Below are 17,643 nucleotides of genomic sequence, written 5' to 3' on the forward strand. Positions count from 1 at the left end.
GGGTTCTATGGACAAGAATGTTGTATTCAAAAGGATTTGGGTAAAACCCAGAAACAAGGTTCTATTCATATTTTCTTATGTTTTTTCTCTTCAAATTATTTATGGCTAATTTATTTGTTTAGTGAAAACAAAATATTTTCTCCAGAGAAAAGAGTATTTCATTGTGGGTGCATTTTATTATCATTCACAACAAAATATAATGTGATTTGGGTAATTTGAGACCAGATCTATATAGGTATTTATGATTTCGTATAGATATCATCTGATTTGATGTTATTTGTATTCATGGAAGATGTGATTTGACTCTAATACAAGGAATCCACATGGGAATTGGTGACTTACGAGATTTTCATTTGCATGGATTGTTATGCATCTCATTGTGGTCTTCGCGTTCACATTTTCTTTGTCGGGTATGTATTTTAATCCTTACTAATCAAATTTCAATGTGTATTTCTTTGTTTGGGCACTAAAATTGCTCAGTGGTGCTTCTCCACTTTATGGTTCCTTCTTGTATTTGTGATATTGATAAGAAAATAAATTAAAAGTGAAGTAAGATATTCCATTTTGAGGGTTTTTTTGACTTTGTGATGTCTTCTTCACAACATGTTTTTAAAATTTAAATTAATATGGCATATCCCTTTTTAAGGATTTTTTTTAGCATGAGTGCCACTATCTCCTTGTAATGCATATCAAATGATACATTGTGAATAGCTGTATTAAAAATTCACATAGCATAGAGTAGAACAATAGCATTTAGCATAGGAGGACCTTGATGACATATCTTTTGCTACAATCAACTACATGAGAGATGTGCCTTTCTCTTCTCATCCGCCTAAGGAAAAGCTTTTAATTTTTTCTATAATTGTAACATATTATCCCTCATTTATGAAGTAACATTCCTTAGAGGTACTTGTGTGTTTTGTGATTCCCTATTGTCTTTGTGATATTGTTTTAATTGCAAGATAACTTAAAATAAAAATTTAAATGACATATATTTCCACGAGGATTTTGATATGTATTAATGACATTATCACCTTGTAATGTATATTGGATAATAGATTGTAAATTTCTCTATTGAAGTGCATATTAGTGAATGTTTCATTATGATATTTAGCTTAACATAGTAGTGATTAACATTTGACATTCATGACGGATATGTTGATACAATTAATAGCAATTAATAAAGACAACACTACATGTTTTAAGAGGGTATACAGTGGGATAACACAATTGGATGTGGTGGTTTTGAACATCTCATGGCGTATATCCCTACATGTATGCTCATCAAATTCTATAGTGTTAGGTGCATATTCGTTCTCTATAATCAAATAGGTGAGTTCCCTATTTCATGTAAAAGTTTGTATATGGTAGGAGATATGTCACATTTGAATTACGATTGTTATGTATCATAATTGGTTATTTCATTTTATACTTGGAGACAAAACTATATTTTCTACCACTATTAAACATGGAAAAATACCCCCTAAGACTAAATTTTGCTGCCAGTAATGTACTATTTTACAAAAATTGACCGAATTTTACTCAGTTGATGGGGGGTCGATGACAAGCTATTTTGGCTAATTTCACCAAGAACTTGCACCTAGGACTTTTACCTAGTGCCACGCCTTTCAAATTTGTGTCATTCAGGTGCGGCAAAACACATTGAAATGGGAATCCTAATGGACAAATTAATTGTGTGCTAACTCGAACAATGAACTAATACTTCATTGCCAAGCAGAGAGGCTTTATGAGTGACCCTATCAGAGAAATTTGGTGCATGTAATGGTAGGCAAGACATTTTAGACTAGAGGTGTGAAGGTTCCTATTGAAATGTATGAATGTTTTTAGTAATTTGAATTCATGGATGGGATATTACATTGGTTATAGTCTATGAAGAACAAGGGATGAACATGTCATTGGATGATTAAGGCCACTTTATATTCCTTTTGTTATGTTTTGACATAAATTTAACTCTTTTTCTTGCTCACCTTTAGTTTTATTAAACCTTTCCTAAACTATTTTAGGACTATTGTCTCTAAAATCCCTTTGACTAACTTGTTTGTCTGATGGTTGGGCTAGAGAGAACATGGCTTAAGATATAAAAAACTTCTCCTACTAAAAACTTTCTTAATTGATTTGTATGTCTTTAGGTTCTTTTCTACTCTTTATTTATCTAGTTTCTATGGTACTAGCCTTGTAATCAAACTATTAGAAAATATTCTCTCTTTGTTGTTTTTTAAATAAATATATTGCCATTTGGCATCGCATCGAGAGGTGCATTCTAGTATGACAAAAACCATAAATATATAAAGTTCATGTATTATCAATAAAATATAAACCAATGGAGATTTTTATTAATCATTATCTATCATGTGTTGAGATCCAAGATGAAAAAAGTTTTTAGAGTGCAAAAACTTAAGGAAAGGTTTGCACTTCAAAGGATTTTGTCTGCCGCGGTGCTTGAAATATCTAGGGTTTAGATAGATCTATGCCTGGTGACTTGAATTATGATATAAATAAATATCAAATTTTGATGTATTCATCTCCATCTCTCTCAACCATGTTTGAAATTTTTCTTATTTTATATTTTGGTTATGACCACATTTGAGCTTGCTTATTGCAATATATTGTTCATATTTCTACAAACAATATCATATTAATCACCTTGGGCCTAGAGCATACGAATTTACAGGAGAATGAATTCATGGAAGTATTTTAGTTATGTATTATAGCTGTGGATGGGAGCATACACACTGGAATAAAAGAAGAAAAATTGGAATATAATGAATAGAGGGAATGTGTTGAATGTTGTAAAATATCACCAGTATGTATCTCCACTAAGGAGCATTACTAATAAAAATTCACACCTTGTTACGTAATAAAAATAAGAGTTAAGAACATTCATCATGGCTACTTGTAAAGAAAAAAATTAAATTAGTGGGTCCAATTTTGGACCATTGACCAGCCCTAGCTTCATTCTCTTAGGGTGTTCCCAAATATCTCTATGCAACAACCAACTGTTCCTACAAGCTATAACATTGATCCATCGACATATATAATAATTAATTCCCTTCATAATTTTATGTATGTGTTATATTCTTTGTACCAGTAGCCTCATGGATAGGTCATATATGTTAGGGGCAGTGAGGTCATACACATTTGAGATGCAACCAAAAATATGATCTGTCAAGACGCTAAAAAATCAGTTGGAAATGATAAAATATGATGATAAGTATAAGTCGTCACTCTTAGAAAAGCTAATATCCCTTACCACACACAAGGAGAAATTTATCCACACAAAGGAATAAGTTCATGTAGCATAACTTCAAATTTCCATCGAGTTGGCTTTAGAAAACATTAATGATGTTAGTTGAGGGTAGTTGATTGGTTTTTTCCTAACAATAAATAAATATGGGTTGACATCATATAATTATTCATTGTTTTTCATGATGAATTTTTTTTTAGACCTATTATTTTCTTATCCAAAATGCCACTAAGAAAAACTCAAATAATCCACATGTAGGAAAAAAAAATAGAGAAAACAACAGTTGACAACTTAGCTAATGTAGCCACTAATTCCTCCAATAACTGTTGTGATTGTTCATGGAAAATAGAGTTTGAAATATGAGAATGCAACATACACTCTTTCTAAAACAACCTTGCGAGATGCATCCAGGTTAGCTTCCACGTCTAATAAAGATATGAGAAAGAAAGCTAAAAATGGAAACTTGTGTGCATCTAGTTGGATTCACATATAATAATCAATTAGTTGTATTACAATTAGGATTTTGTTAGTTCTACCTGCAACTTAATATCCACTCTATTATTTTGTAATGTTGACCATCTCTATTAAGATTCTTTTTCTATCTAAAATATGCAAGTTTTCCTTTCCACATGAAATTTTCTAAGAAATATTGTACACAAATTTTTGCTTTCTTGAATTATCTATCACATCGTAAAACTAGAATTTTTTAGTACAAGAAGCATTTTATGAAAATAGATGAAATTCACAGCTTCATTTGGCAAGACCTTTGGGAATCTTTAGAAACCTAAATTATTTAATTTGAATTATGTGTTGAGGATAACAGAAAGCTTCATGGATAGTGCAAAGAACTTGGAAGATGAGTTCTCCAGGTAGTATTTCTCTTTGAATAAGACCACTTGTTGTAGGGGATTGCCAATATAATTTCTAGTTGTTTATCAAGGTTTAACAAAAATCTTATCCCTTTTTGGTTTATTATATTTAATTGGTAGATTTCTTATTTCTACTTGTTGCTCTTTGTTGAAGTTTTTGTGCTAGCTAGTTTGAGCTAATTGAGGATCAAAGGTTGGTGGTATTGTTGTAATATGTTAACTTCTTATTTGCATTGAATCAGGTATTTTTTGTAAAATTTGCATGGATGTGTTATATATTTGAAACTACAATTATGGTAAATATGGGAAAACTATTTGTGCTTTGTATTAAATCAGAAAAACAAATAAAAACTACTCTTATTTTATCTCTTAATTATAATGATCAATGATATTTCGATTTTTAGTGATTGAGGATGGTGGCAGGTGTTCCCTGAAATTGGAAGTTTGGTGTTGGAATTTAGTGTGGATTTTCCATTCAAGAATCATATAGCAATTGATATCTGCAAGTTACATACCAAAACAATCCTATTTGGGGGATTACTAGTGGCGACTGCTACATCTTTTCAATGTTGGAAATTTCCTCGAAATCAGAACTAATATATTGTACCATAGGTCAGGAACACAATGGGAAGCGAATTCTCTTCGTAATTTATCCACTTATATTGTAGTGATCCATAAATATAAGCAAGACATTAATAATTTGATGTAGACTAGTTGGCTTGTTCATATATGGTAATGGACCCAAATAGTAGTTCTTATCTGAAAAAATGCTCATTAGACTTGGGCATTCTTGACATCATCGACCTCCACCCTTGGAAATATTCACTTAGCCTTCTACATTATTGAGTTATATACATGTATACAAGTTTATCCTATTATTTTATCCTTTTTACTTCTTTTTGTTTTATTCTAGACTTAGTTGGCATGATTGTGTCTAAAATTCCTTCAAAGCTGAATACTAAGTTTACTATGGTGTTATTTTCTATGTTGATATTTTATTTCCTTTTTTTATACATGTCATTTGGCCACATAATGGCTACTATTTCCCAACTAAAGAAAGCTTGTTGGAGTTTCCTTCCTTTATGGGGAAAAATGGCATTGAAAATATTTCTGATGTTAATGTGTCCACTAATAGAAAATGGCTAATTAGTTACTAAAAAAATGACCAAATTTTGCATATAAATGACCATTTTTCAGTTGGTGAATAATAGTATCTTATTTATATTACCTTATAATGCAACCAAATTTTAGTCAGTTTTAGCTTAGTCATTAATTGATTGTCTCAATTTTATTGTCTAGTAGAATATTTAGTCATAAATTTGATCATTAATTTAGTCATTGATTTAGTCATTAATTACCACAATTAATGACCAAATATACAACAAAATATCAATGAATGACCAAAATGTTTGTCGTGTTATAAGATATTATAAATTAGCTACTAATAGTCATATATATGCAAATTTTAGTCATCATTTAAAACCAATTAATGACAAAAAAATATGACTATATTTCAGTTTGTTATAAGATACTGTAAATTAGCCATTAATAGAGTCTTCATTTGTAATGACAAATTTACTATTTGCAGTAGTCATTTATCATATTTTGGTAGTTTCATATTCATTATATAAATGACTGATTTACTAGTTTCTATTCATTTCATTTACTTTCATAATAACCATTATAAGTAATTAATTTAGTCATATATTTATTTTATTTTTGTTCATCATTAATCAATATAAACTACTAATTTCGTAGTTTTAGATTGATTTTATGTGTTCATTATTATCCAACATAAATTAATTAGTATGATTTTGCGACTAAATTAATAAAAATGCCATACAATGTGCATGTTCATCTAATATGAAAACACTGAACTACATCTATTAATTACAATACTAAATAATATCAAGTGCAACTATAAATAATTTCAACCACATAAATTATATGATATAAAATTTCAAATATTACAATATGAGTTTCCAACTTAATATTGGTTGGACTAAAATTTACACACGAAATATTGTTTTATCACTTCAAAAAATTACCATTGTGTTGCCAAGGCAATCGAGGTGAATTCACCAACTATAGAGGCTTCACCATCACTCATTATATTCCTGTATCATACAAGATATTATCTTTAAGGCTATCATTATACTGGTTCTATTCACTCTCTCTTTCTGCATTTGTAACTACAATGTTATTGTTCTCTTTCTCCAATTCTTGCTTCTTACCATACACACTGAGTTCCTATTCTGAAAATCAGAGAAGACAAAATGAAGAGTATAAGACATGAAAGACGATGAGCACTAAAATATATAATAAAGTAGACTATAAAGAATTTATATGACATATACCTCAGCATCAACAATGTCAATCTCATCCTTCCCCAGAAAAGTAAGAAACTGAGAGAAGATTTCTTCAGTTGAGAAATAGTGGCTACGATGTGGTGGGATGGCCTACATAAAGAAAGAAAATAAAATGTCACCATAGAATAGAACACCTTAGGAATTAGTATTCAACCTTCAGGAAAATCTTAGGCAAAATCATGCTAACTATGTTACATGCCAAAAATATCAAGCTGTAAATAACTTGTGAAAACAAAAAGAAAGAAAAAACAACATATAATAAATAATGTATGACAACTGGCTCGCAAATTGCATATTAAAAGAAAAAGAATTATTGTATGGTTACCCATACCTATGGGTGGGCAACCTACCCAAATATGCCATGATCCTTAGGGTCTAGAAGAAGTAATCCTCCTACTAACATAATGGTTGATTGGTTGCATATTGGCCTCTAAACAACTACCAGATTTCCCCTACACATCATATTATTCAAAGATTTAGAAAGCAACACAAGAACCAAAGATATAAAATTTTGTTCAATAACTATGATAGGTTCAAAGCATTGTGAGATTAATAAAATAGTTTTGTGCAAATCTAATAACTACGGTAATCTAAAAAGTTTCACTATGTCTTTTTTATCACAAATATAAAAATGTGAAACAAATATCTATGTAATTATTTGGTGAAGAACTCATATTATTGTTTTAGGAAAAAGAAAAACGTTTTTCAAATCCATAAATATTTTTTAGCACTCATTTCATTGAAATGGAAGTGTTATAAAAAAAATATCCCATTGGGATGCGACAATGTGCAAAAATTGTAATAAATTGTGCTAAAAGGAAACAAGTGAATTTTAAAAATTTGAATGCAAGATACCCTAGATATTTATAGTATTAATTGCCAGAGCATCAATGTTTAATTTCATAACAAGATAAAATAATTATGCAATGTCTAAATCACATATATCCAATATTCAACAAATATATTTTTAGGTTTTACAAAGGTGTCCCAACATAGTTTATTTCATAGTTTGACACTTGATCAATTCCAAATATTTCTTTTTAGGAAAGGGTCAAAGCCCAAAAAAAAATTCACGTTGGTCGGATTTATCAATATAGGATTAGTCATCTAATGCTATACCCCTTTCATAATTTCAAACTAATATTGGGCAAGTTTGCCTTCAAGTGTCAAATAGAATAAATTGATGTTGATGATAAACAATGAGAGAAAGAGAGAGGATGGAATATATTAACTGGGAATCATATCACATATCAAGGGTAAAATTGTCAACAATAAATATGTACTTAAGATTTTTTTCACTGCATCAACAAACTTACTAAAGAGTCTACACCATGTTCTTTTAGAACAATCATAGCAAGCTAGTTAGCACCCTCTGCATTTGCAAATGGCTACACAATAAATTGTCTCACTTATGTCCCCAAACAAAACAATGCACATAGTGGATTCAGTACCACTAATGTTCCAAAATTGAAAAATAAAAACAAATTAATAAATACTCCAAACAAGGTAAATATTTATAGCGACAAAATATTTGGAAGGCGAAAATTGCACTTCTTGCTCTTGATTTATAAAAAAACCTTTCAATTGGAAATAATTTGTGATACCGAAGATGAGAAGTACAGGAAGGCTCAAGTGGAATTGGCTAATGGTAAATAAGAGGCATTCAATGCCAAGATGATAATTTGGAATAATTTTATCTAAGAGTGGATGGAGGTAAACCTTTGTTCTTCAATTCAAGCAACAAATCTACACATTTCGAGTTGTTCACTATGATTTATTCATTTACATCTTCTAGTATGAATCTAAATTTATTGTCCAATTTCATAAAATCAACCTAAAGGTTGTCTAATTGAACTTTTTGAATTCACAATTTCAATTCAATGTTAGGAATGTGATCCAAAAAAATTGTTATTCGTTATATGAAATAAAAACACAATTTGTTTGGCTTTTAAATTTTCAACCCATGGTAACATTCGAAGTGGCATTGCTAAAACAAGTCCTTGGACACAAAATACACTAATAATTCAATAAAAACCTATAATAACAATATCAAGGGCGAAGGAAAAAAAATACAACAGTAAAATACAACAAATGGAGTAGGAATAGAAATGGAAGAAAACAAATGTGTTGGTAATGGTTATTCAAAAAGAAGGACCCCGAGAAAAGGAGGACAATAAATAAAACACCTACCTTTCTCTTTTCATTAAATTCTAGTCGAATATGATATAAGTCCTCAAAAACTACAATTTTATGAGGTAATCCAATCTAGAGCTCTTCTTTAGCTTGTACATTTATATACAAGAATTGGAACCTATAGAAAACAAAATAACCATGAGTTTTAGGAATATTCCTTGCTCATGGGTCTCATATTTATGAATGGTTTCATTTGAGTAAAAAAGATGCATGTTACTTGTACTGATTGTAGTAGTCAATTTGAATTTATTTATAAGATCTTCTTGAATTTCAAGCTTCCTATTCTCTTCAAACAGTGACACCTCAAAAATGGACCCTAGTATCAATATTCTATTATTTTTAGTCTTGGAAAAAAAAATTCATTAGAAAATAATTTCACAATATTTAAAATTTCTTAGGCATAACCTATTTAGATGAATGATATCAACCTACCCTTATGCAAGGATATGTAATCTTATCATTCCCAATCATCAATGCTTCCAAAAATTCGTTGTAATCTAAGTCCACTTGTGAACATGAAACTCTATAATTCTCAATATGGTATCACTAATTTCCTCTATGATTCCATTAATGATGTAAGTCACACATTTATCCTTTAAAACTATTTGTTCATTTGAACACACCCAAGATTAAAGGTGAAAACACAAGTTGAATAAAATTTGTAAAATATTCTACAAACATTGTTACCGAATAATGGACAAAATATTACCTTAAAACCCTTGTACCAAGCAGTCACTGGCTTCAAGGGTTCATCATTAAGCACATACATTATATTTGCATAAATATCCCTTGGTTTTAACTTAGGCACAAAGGAACTCCAACCAATTCAGGTTCCTTCACTTTTATTGACAAGGACTATTGGAATAATTGGGACATGCCTGAGCCACAAACAAAATACCAATGTGTTGTGGTCACCATCAACCCCCCTCTTTGTTTGATATTAGCAATAACACCAAGCAAAGGGGGACCCTTAGCAAAAAATCCAAAAAATATATTTTTTATCAAACTTTTTGTATTTTAACTCCCTAAAGCTAGATCGCATTGTGAAGAGAGAATGAAGCGTTTCCTATGCGCATAAATAAGCTGCGAAGAAGCGACGCGAAATTCATCGCATCACATATATTGAAAGCGCCCTTAAATGAAATTTCTGAAGGAATCGCCGACGGCCGATATGCAACGTCGCATATCACAACATCGCATAAGCAGCACACAGTGGTTAAATGAAAAACGCGATCTCGCGATCTGCGATCCTGCGATTTGCGATCTGCGATCCTGCGATTTGCGATCTGCGATCCTGCGATTTGTGATCTGCGATGAATGAGACTATCAATCCCTGTGATGACACTTCTTGACATCACAATCCTCGATACTACGATGCGAATCACAGAATCACTCATCGCAAGATTTCCTCGACATAGTCTGTAAACCTAAAATTGAGCGTGCACCTTAAGGGAAATTAATGATTGTACGCATGAATATCCAAGAATGATTGTGTTGCGTTTTTCGAAGAGTCAAGTCATTATGAGTGTCATGATTATGCATTCATTAGAACTTAATGCTTTCATGTCAATCTTTTCGTAATTCTTCTTTTCCTTTGCGTAAACTGTAAGGCAACAACTAATATAAATCGATATGCAGGAAACATCTAAGGAAAAGGGGAAAGCGCCAATACTAGGAGAACAAAGAGGAGATGACTTCGCAAATGGTTGCCGCATGCAGCAGGACCGCGGATTCCGGAGTATCACTCAACAGATACTGATGGAAATAGACTATCCAAGACTCAGAGTCAAAGGCGCAAAAGCAGCATGTTTGCAAAAGATCCTGAAGCTCAGACTGGGTAAAGCAAAAAGAAAAATGCTAAAGAGGGAAGACGCTCCAGAAAAGCCTGGAACAAAGAACGGAAGCAAGTTTCAATATAGAAGATTGTTCAGACAACGAAATCCCTATCTCATTGAGTCATTCGCATGACCGGAAACCGAAATAGCAACATCACAATCAGTTTGAGAGAAATCTGGGTTACACTAAGTATACACACAGCGAATACACCCAGCCAGAGAAAGATTTTCAAAAATATCTCCTAGTTTGTCAGAAAAAGGTGTCAGCTCTTGTTATTTCTACTTTTATCGCTCGAACGAAAGGAAAAGACAACCAGCCAACTCTTTCCAGGCAAACGTTGCATTACTTACAGCACTAAGGAGAAGATACAGAAACGGTTAGAAATTAGATTCAATTTTTAGAAATAAATTTGTTTTAGTAAAAGGGCGGTCATTTGAAGCCGTTTCCTAAATTTGTGTAATTAAGATTAATTAGTTGGTAGTATTTAACCCTTCTCATGGCATTTGGAGAAGGGTCCGGAAATTTGTCAAAAAACTTGTCCTCAGAACATGCACTTTTGCACCCTCGGAGGGGGTTTTTGATGAATGGATGGATCGAGATTTATTTGTGTTTGCATTTTAATGTCTGCTACTGATGTTGCACTTCTGTACTCTTAGTAGACGTTAGAAGTAAGTAGAGATAAATCATTATTGCTTGAAGTTTGTGAGTGAAAATCAGTCATAAATGGTACTTTTATCTCTTGACGAATTTCTGCTTATATTCTTAGAGTGATATACAACTGAGTTGTTGATATGTTAATGTATGAATGTGTGGGTTACCATTTGGCACTTTTGTACGGTGGAGTCATTTATTTGTGCTTGACATATGAATAACTTATTATGCGATATGTTGTTCACAACTGTTTTGCCTAACTTCTTATGCAGAATGGTTTATCTTAATTGATTTATATTCTTATGATAGTTGAATGATCTTTATTACCAGTTATTGTATGAAATCTTTTTAGATCGCATAATGAAAGAATTCTACCGCGGGTTAGTGTAGATTAGATGTTTTGTTTTTGTTAGATTACAGTAGCATAGAGTCAGTTTAGAGTTTAGAATTAAATTAGCTTAAAATTACTTCTAGATTAGCATCATCAAAATCTACACACACACACATCCTTTAGATTGGGAAGATGGTCCCATTATCCCTAGTCGGACCTGCTACACCAAACGGGCAAGGAGCCGCCAACCAGGTTCCGGACCGGGTGGGTATCCCCCTTGTTGTTGACCCGATTTTATGGCCCTCAACATATTTGGCGCTAGAAGGAGGGCCTGAGCTATGAATGGCACCTAAATCAAAATCTAAATACCATTCTGAGAGTAAATAACCCTCATCGACTCCCCCGACTTCTCCAGTACGGTTAAACTCGGAGTTAGAAGTCGCTCAAGTATCCACCACTGCTACATACCCTAATATATCAGACCAACTTATCATTGAACCCCCTGAAATTCAAACTCTGATTCGTAAACTCCAGGGATTCTCTATTTTCAATCAGTGGTCTGATAAATCTCAAAGCAGCGTGACTTTGTAATACAATCCTGCTCATCCCCTGACCAGATTGAAGAGTGAAAAGTTTGGCATCCAGCCAACTGAACTTCCTCTCCCCACAAGGAAAAGAGCAAGGAAAACACCACCAGAGTCTGACAGTGAGACTCTTTCATCTACTTCGTCCATTTCAACTCCCTCACCGCGAAGTCAACCACCCACATCTTCATCCCAAATCGCCCATCCATCTTCCACAACCCTTCCTCTTCAATCATCAAAGATCATAATATCTTCATCTTCTCAGCATAAGGGATCATCCCCTGCACTTTCATTAACTAGCAGCTCAACTATGGCCCAGTCTCCATGGAAAAACCCTGGGGCGGATTTAATGCCTCCACCCCTGAGTCCAATACTGGCCCATCCTGAGAAATGGCTACCTAAATTCAATCCAGAAACAGGCATGCTAGCTGAAGAGCATATCAATAATTTCATGCTTTCTGTTAATCTCAATGGAGTTACCAACGAAGATGCTGTTGTTCGGCTTTTTCCCTATACAATGCAAGGAACAGCCGGGTCATGGTACTTTTCGTTACCTTCCGGGTCCATCACAAGTTGGGACATTTTTCAAAGTCAATTCCTTACCAAGTTCAGTGATGATAGATCAACAACGACATTGATTAATGACCTATCCAATCTTAAAGCTGAGGCTAGAGAACCCATTAAAGATTTCAATTTACGGTTCAATAAGATCCTCAACAAAATTCCCGCTGCTTCTCAACCCACTGAGGAAGTAAGATGTGAATGGTATATCACGGCCTTACCATCAAACTTGGCTATCTTCGTAGATAGGGCAAACAAGACGACCTTAGTTGAAAACTTGACAAAGGCGTTAGCAGTAGAAAAGCGCGTAGTGGCCCTAGAAAAGAGATCTGCAATAGAAGAACGCAAATCTAAGAAAATCCCTTTCAAAGAAGACACCAAGAAGAAACAAACGAAAGATCCTTTCGATTTGGAAGGATTACAAAAAGTGTTAAAGGCCATGTCCAATGAGATGATTGACATAAAAAAACAAGTAGCAGAAACTTCTTCAAAAAAGCCCTACAGAGCTTTTAAAAGAAATCCTCCCATGGATGTCAGACCACCCAATGCTGTTTCAAACGTTGAATCTGAAGAAGAACAAGAAGAAGAGAATGCCACTGAAGGGTAGACCGATGATGAAGAAGTTGTGGAACTACAAGGAATGTGGGATTTCATCCTCCCACAAGAAGAAGATCAAGAAGCATTCCCAGTTAGCACACGAAGCAAAAACCAGCTTGATCCTCCCCAAACTACCCCTAAACAGAAGGGCGCAAGCCCTGCAAAAAAAGATAAGGTCGCAACAAAGAAAACAACCACTAGAGAGACCCAATTTAGCCTAGTCCAATCAGATCAAGCACCTCCATCAAGAACACTAATAGTGTCAGATGAAATGGAGTATAACATTATCGATGACATGAAAAAGACTAGGGCTAATATCACTCTTTACGAGTTGAGCAAATTGAAACATCAACAGAAAATAATGATGAATGAATTACATGCCGTACCTACTACATCTTTACCTACAGCCGTTGCTTCCCACAACATGGGAAGACCTCCAACCAACACGATCAATAAGATTGATCCAAATGACATCGCCTTGATTGGAGGAAGATCAAGATCTCATACTCCTCCTTTTCTTCTCACTTATGAAATTTTCAATAAAAACGTGCACAATTGCTTGGGTGATTCTGGTGCTTCAACGAATATTTTACCCAGATCAATATGTGCCAAATTGAATGTTCAACCACAAAAATCCGCAGTGCGCATAGTTCAACTTGATCGATCTCAAGTCGAAGTGATTGGTGAACTTAATCAAGTGACCATAAGATTGTCGTCTAACCCGAAGGTATGCCAGGTTATCGACATTCTAGCAGCTGATATCCCTGAATTCTATGGTTTGATTCTTAGCAGGGATTGGTCCGAAAAACTCCACGGATATTTCTCAACCGACTGGTCGCACATGTGGTTACCCTACAACGGTAAACCGAATCAAATAAAGGTTGAACGAGAGTTGCACCAAAAGTACATAGTGACAGAATTGGAGGGAGAGAATGAAGCAATAGCATACAATAGCAGCATCATAGGAAATTACTCGGTAGATTCTTTCCTCAGCAATTTCAATGCTCACACCTCACCTTACTTAGAAAATTCAGTTTTGTCCCAAGTTGAAAATTTTTCCCAAACTGATGATTCAAAGTGTTTTAATTTTTTAGATAACCCTGTAAATACATCTTTGTTTTGGAAATTATATTTTGATGGCTCCAAATCTAACGAGGGAGCAGGAGCAGGATGCGTTCTGATTAGCCCAGACGGAAACAAGATCATGCTTACATGCAGACTTGAGTTCGATTGCACAAACAATGCAGCGGAGTACGAAGCCTTGGTGCAAGGCTTATACAAAGCAATTGGGTTGAATGTTAAGTATCTTCAAGTCTTTGGAGATTCTGAGATTGTCGTCAAACATGTACGTAACACCATACATTGCCTGTCAAGTCATTTAAAGCACTACCAATCTTTAGTACAAGATCTGACTGCACATTTCATAGCATTCAATATTTCATCAATCCCAAGACTCCAAAATGCAAGCGCAGACCTGTTAGCTAACGTAGCCTCTAGACTTATTCCCTCCGAAGATTTTAGTCCAGATAGATTCTCAATAGAATTAATCTTTAGACCATCCATCCCTGACAACATCACCAACTGGAGAGTATTCAACGACGATCCTGACATTGTAAATTTCCTCACTTCTTAAGGATCCTACTCAAATCAAATAATTGACGAAGACCATCATGATCACCAAATACAACAAAATAGCACTGATAATGCTATACCTAAATCTGTGGTTAAGTTAGAAGACTTATATGATTTGAAAAGTTGGTTTAAAATGTCCGCCAATTCTAAACTCTACAGTTCTACTCTGAACTATGAATTAGTGAACCTAGGGACTGATCAGAAGCCACAAAACGTTAATCTAGGCCACGGCCTAGCCCCTGAAGAAAAATCAGCATATATCCGTCTTCTGAGACAATACAAAAACGTTTTTGCATGGAATTATGATGAGCTGAAGACATACAACACTTCTATCATTCAACACACTATCCCTATGATTGACAATGAAAAACTTGTCCAGCAGAAGCTCAGAAAAATCCACCACAACTTAGAAAATCAGATAAAGACTGAGTTAAATAAGTTGTTGAGAGCCAGAATAATTTTCCCCGTCAGACATTCCAAATGGGTATCCAATATGGTGCCCGTTAGAAAGAAAAACGGAGATATTAGGATCTGTATCGATTTCCGGAATCTCAACAAAGCCTGTCAAAAAGACAATTTTCCCCTCCCACCTATGGAGCAAATATTACAGGCAGTATCAGGCTCAGAATTAATGTCTTTTCTGGATGGATTTTCAAGATACAATCAAGTGCTGGTACATCCCGATGATCAGTTGAAAACCACATTCCGAACCAAATGGGGCACATATGCATATCGGAAGATGCCATTTGGTCTGATCAATGCCGGAGCTACCTTTCAGAGAGCCATGGACATCGCGTTTAAAGGTTTAGTCAATAAATCGGTAGTGATTTACCTGGATGATATAACAGTGTACTCCAAGAAGTGAAGCGACCATCTCAAAGACTTGAAACAAATCTTTCAAAGATGTTTAAGGTATGGGATTTCACTTAACCCAAAGAAATATTTTTTCGCATTAAGTGAAGGGAAATTGCTAGGATTCATAGTGTCGAAATCTGGTATTCACATTGAACCTGACAGAATCAAAGAAATTTCCGAAATATCCATGCCCCATAACAAAAAGGCCATGCAATCTTTCCTTGGACAAATCAATTTTGTAAAAAGGTTTGTCCCGGATTTTTGACGTATTATTTCTCCTTTACAAAATATGATAAAAAAGAATTCAAATTTTAAATGGGGTCAAGATGAGCATGAAGCATTCAACTTGATCAAACAAGCTATCATTAATGCTCCATCTTTAGCTACCCCAAATTTTTCATAATCTTTTATCTTATACACTTTTGCCTCAGAGAAATCTTATGCCGCGATTTTAACTCAAGCAAATCAAGAGAAGGCGGAAGCTCCAATCGCATTCTTTAGATCGAACTTACAAGGTGCTGAGCTCAATTATTCAGACGTGGAGAAACAGGCATATGCTGTTGTCAAAGCGATCAAATATTTCAGTCCTTTCTTACTTAAAGCCCATACCAAAGTCGTAGTACCGTTTCCAGCGGTAAGAAACCTTCTGGTACAGAAGGATGTGGGCGAAAAGAGAGCAAAATCGGATTACCGCTTTACAAGAATACGATCTTGAGATCAAGCCAGCAAACATCGTAAGAGGTCAAGGCTTCTGCAAGATGTTAGCTGGAGCATCGCAAATTCCTGAGAACTCATCTGAAGAGGTACATATGTATGAGGTAAGCCTAAACGATGCAGAATCCTTATATGCTGACACCATTTATTATCTTAAGAACGGGTATGCTCCATCACACCTGGACCAAACCAAGAAAAGAGCTCTGAGATTGAAAGCTAAACAATACCAGCTCATAAATGATGTTCTGTTTAAAAGGAATTACGATTCTATACTTCTTAGGTGTCTTGAGAAAACTGAAGCCGATAAGGTTTTGCAGGAACTCCACGATGGACCAGCAGGTGGACACTATGCTGGAGAAGCTACTGCACATAAAATTTTACGTGCAGGATATTATTGGCCCACGCTGTTCAAAGACTTATACAATTACGTAAGGAAATGCCAAGTCTGCCAGATTGCTGCAGGGAGACAAAAGAAATCGTCCATGCCACTGCAGCCGGTTAACATCGAGCAACCATTCAACCAATGGGGCTTGGACATAATAGGTGAGATCGTTCCTCACTCTTCTAAGCAGCATAGGTATATCCTCACGGCAACAGATTATTTTACTAAATGGGTAGAAGCAGTTCCTCTCAAGACAGCTAATTCTGAAAACATTATTGAATTCATAGATCAATTTATCATCACTAGGTTTGGATTGCCAACGACCTTAATGTTTGATAATGCCTCATACTTTTCTAGAAATACAATGACTAAGTTTGCACTTAAAAGAGGGTTCAAACTGAAGTATTCTGCCAACTACTATCCACAAGCTAATGGGTTGGCTGAATCGACAAACAAGAACCTAATCAGGATTATTAAAAAGATAGTCGACCAAAACCAAAAGAATTGGCACAAAGCGCTGGTAAATGCTTTATGGGTAGATAGAATTACGAAGAAAGCTTCAATCGGCACTTCTCCCTTTAATTTAGTTTATGGGAAAGAAGTGGTTCTTCCAACTCACCTAGTCATTCCCTCTTTGTCTTTAGTACAATACATCGATGAAGTACCTATTTCCTCCTTACAGCTGAGACAAATGGAAATAATCAAACTAGAAGAACGATGAAAACAAGCTAAGAAAACCCATGCTCACCACCAAGCGCTAATAAAATCCTCTTTTGACTCAAGCATAATGACCAGAAAAAACTT

This window comes from Pinus tabuliformis, chromosome 9 (assembly GCF_031772625.1).
Source record: "Pinus tabuliformis cultivar Carrire ecotype Pingquan chromosome 9, CPIR1, whole genome shotgun sequence".
Classification (NCBI taxonomy): Eukaryota; Viridiplantae; Streptophyta; class Pinopsida; order Pinales; family Pinaceae; genus Pinus; species Pinus tabuliformis.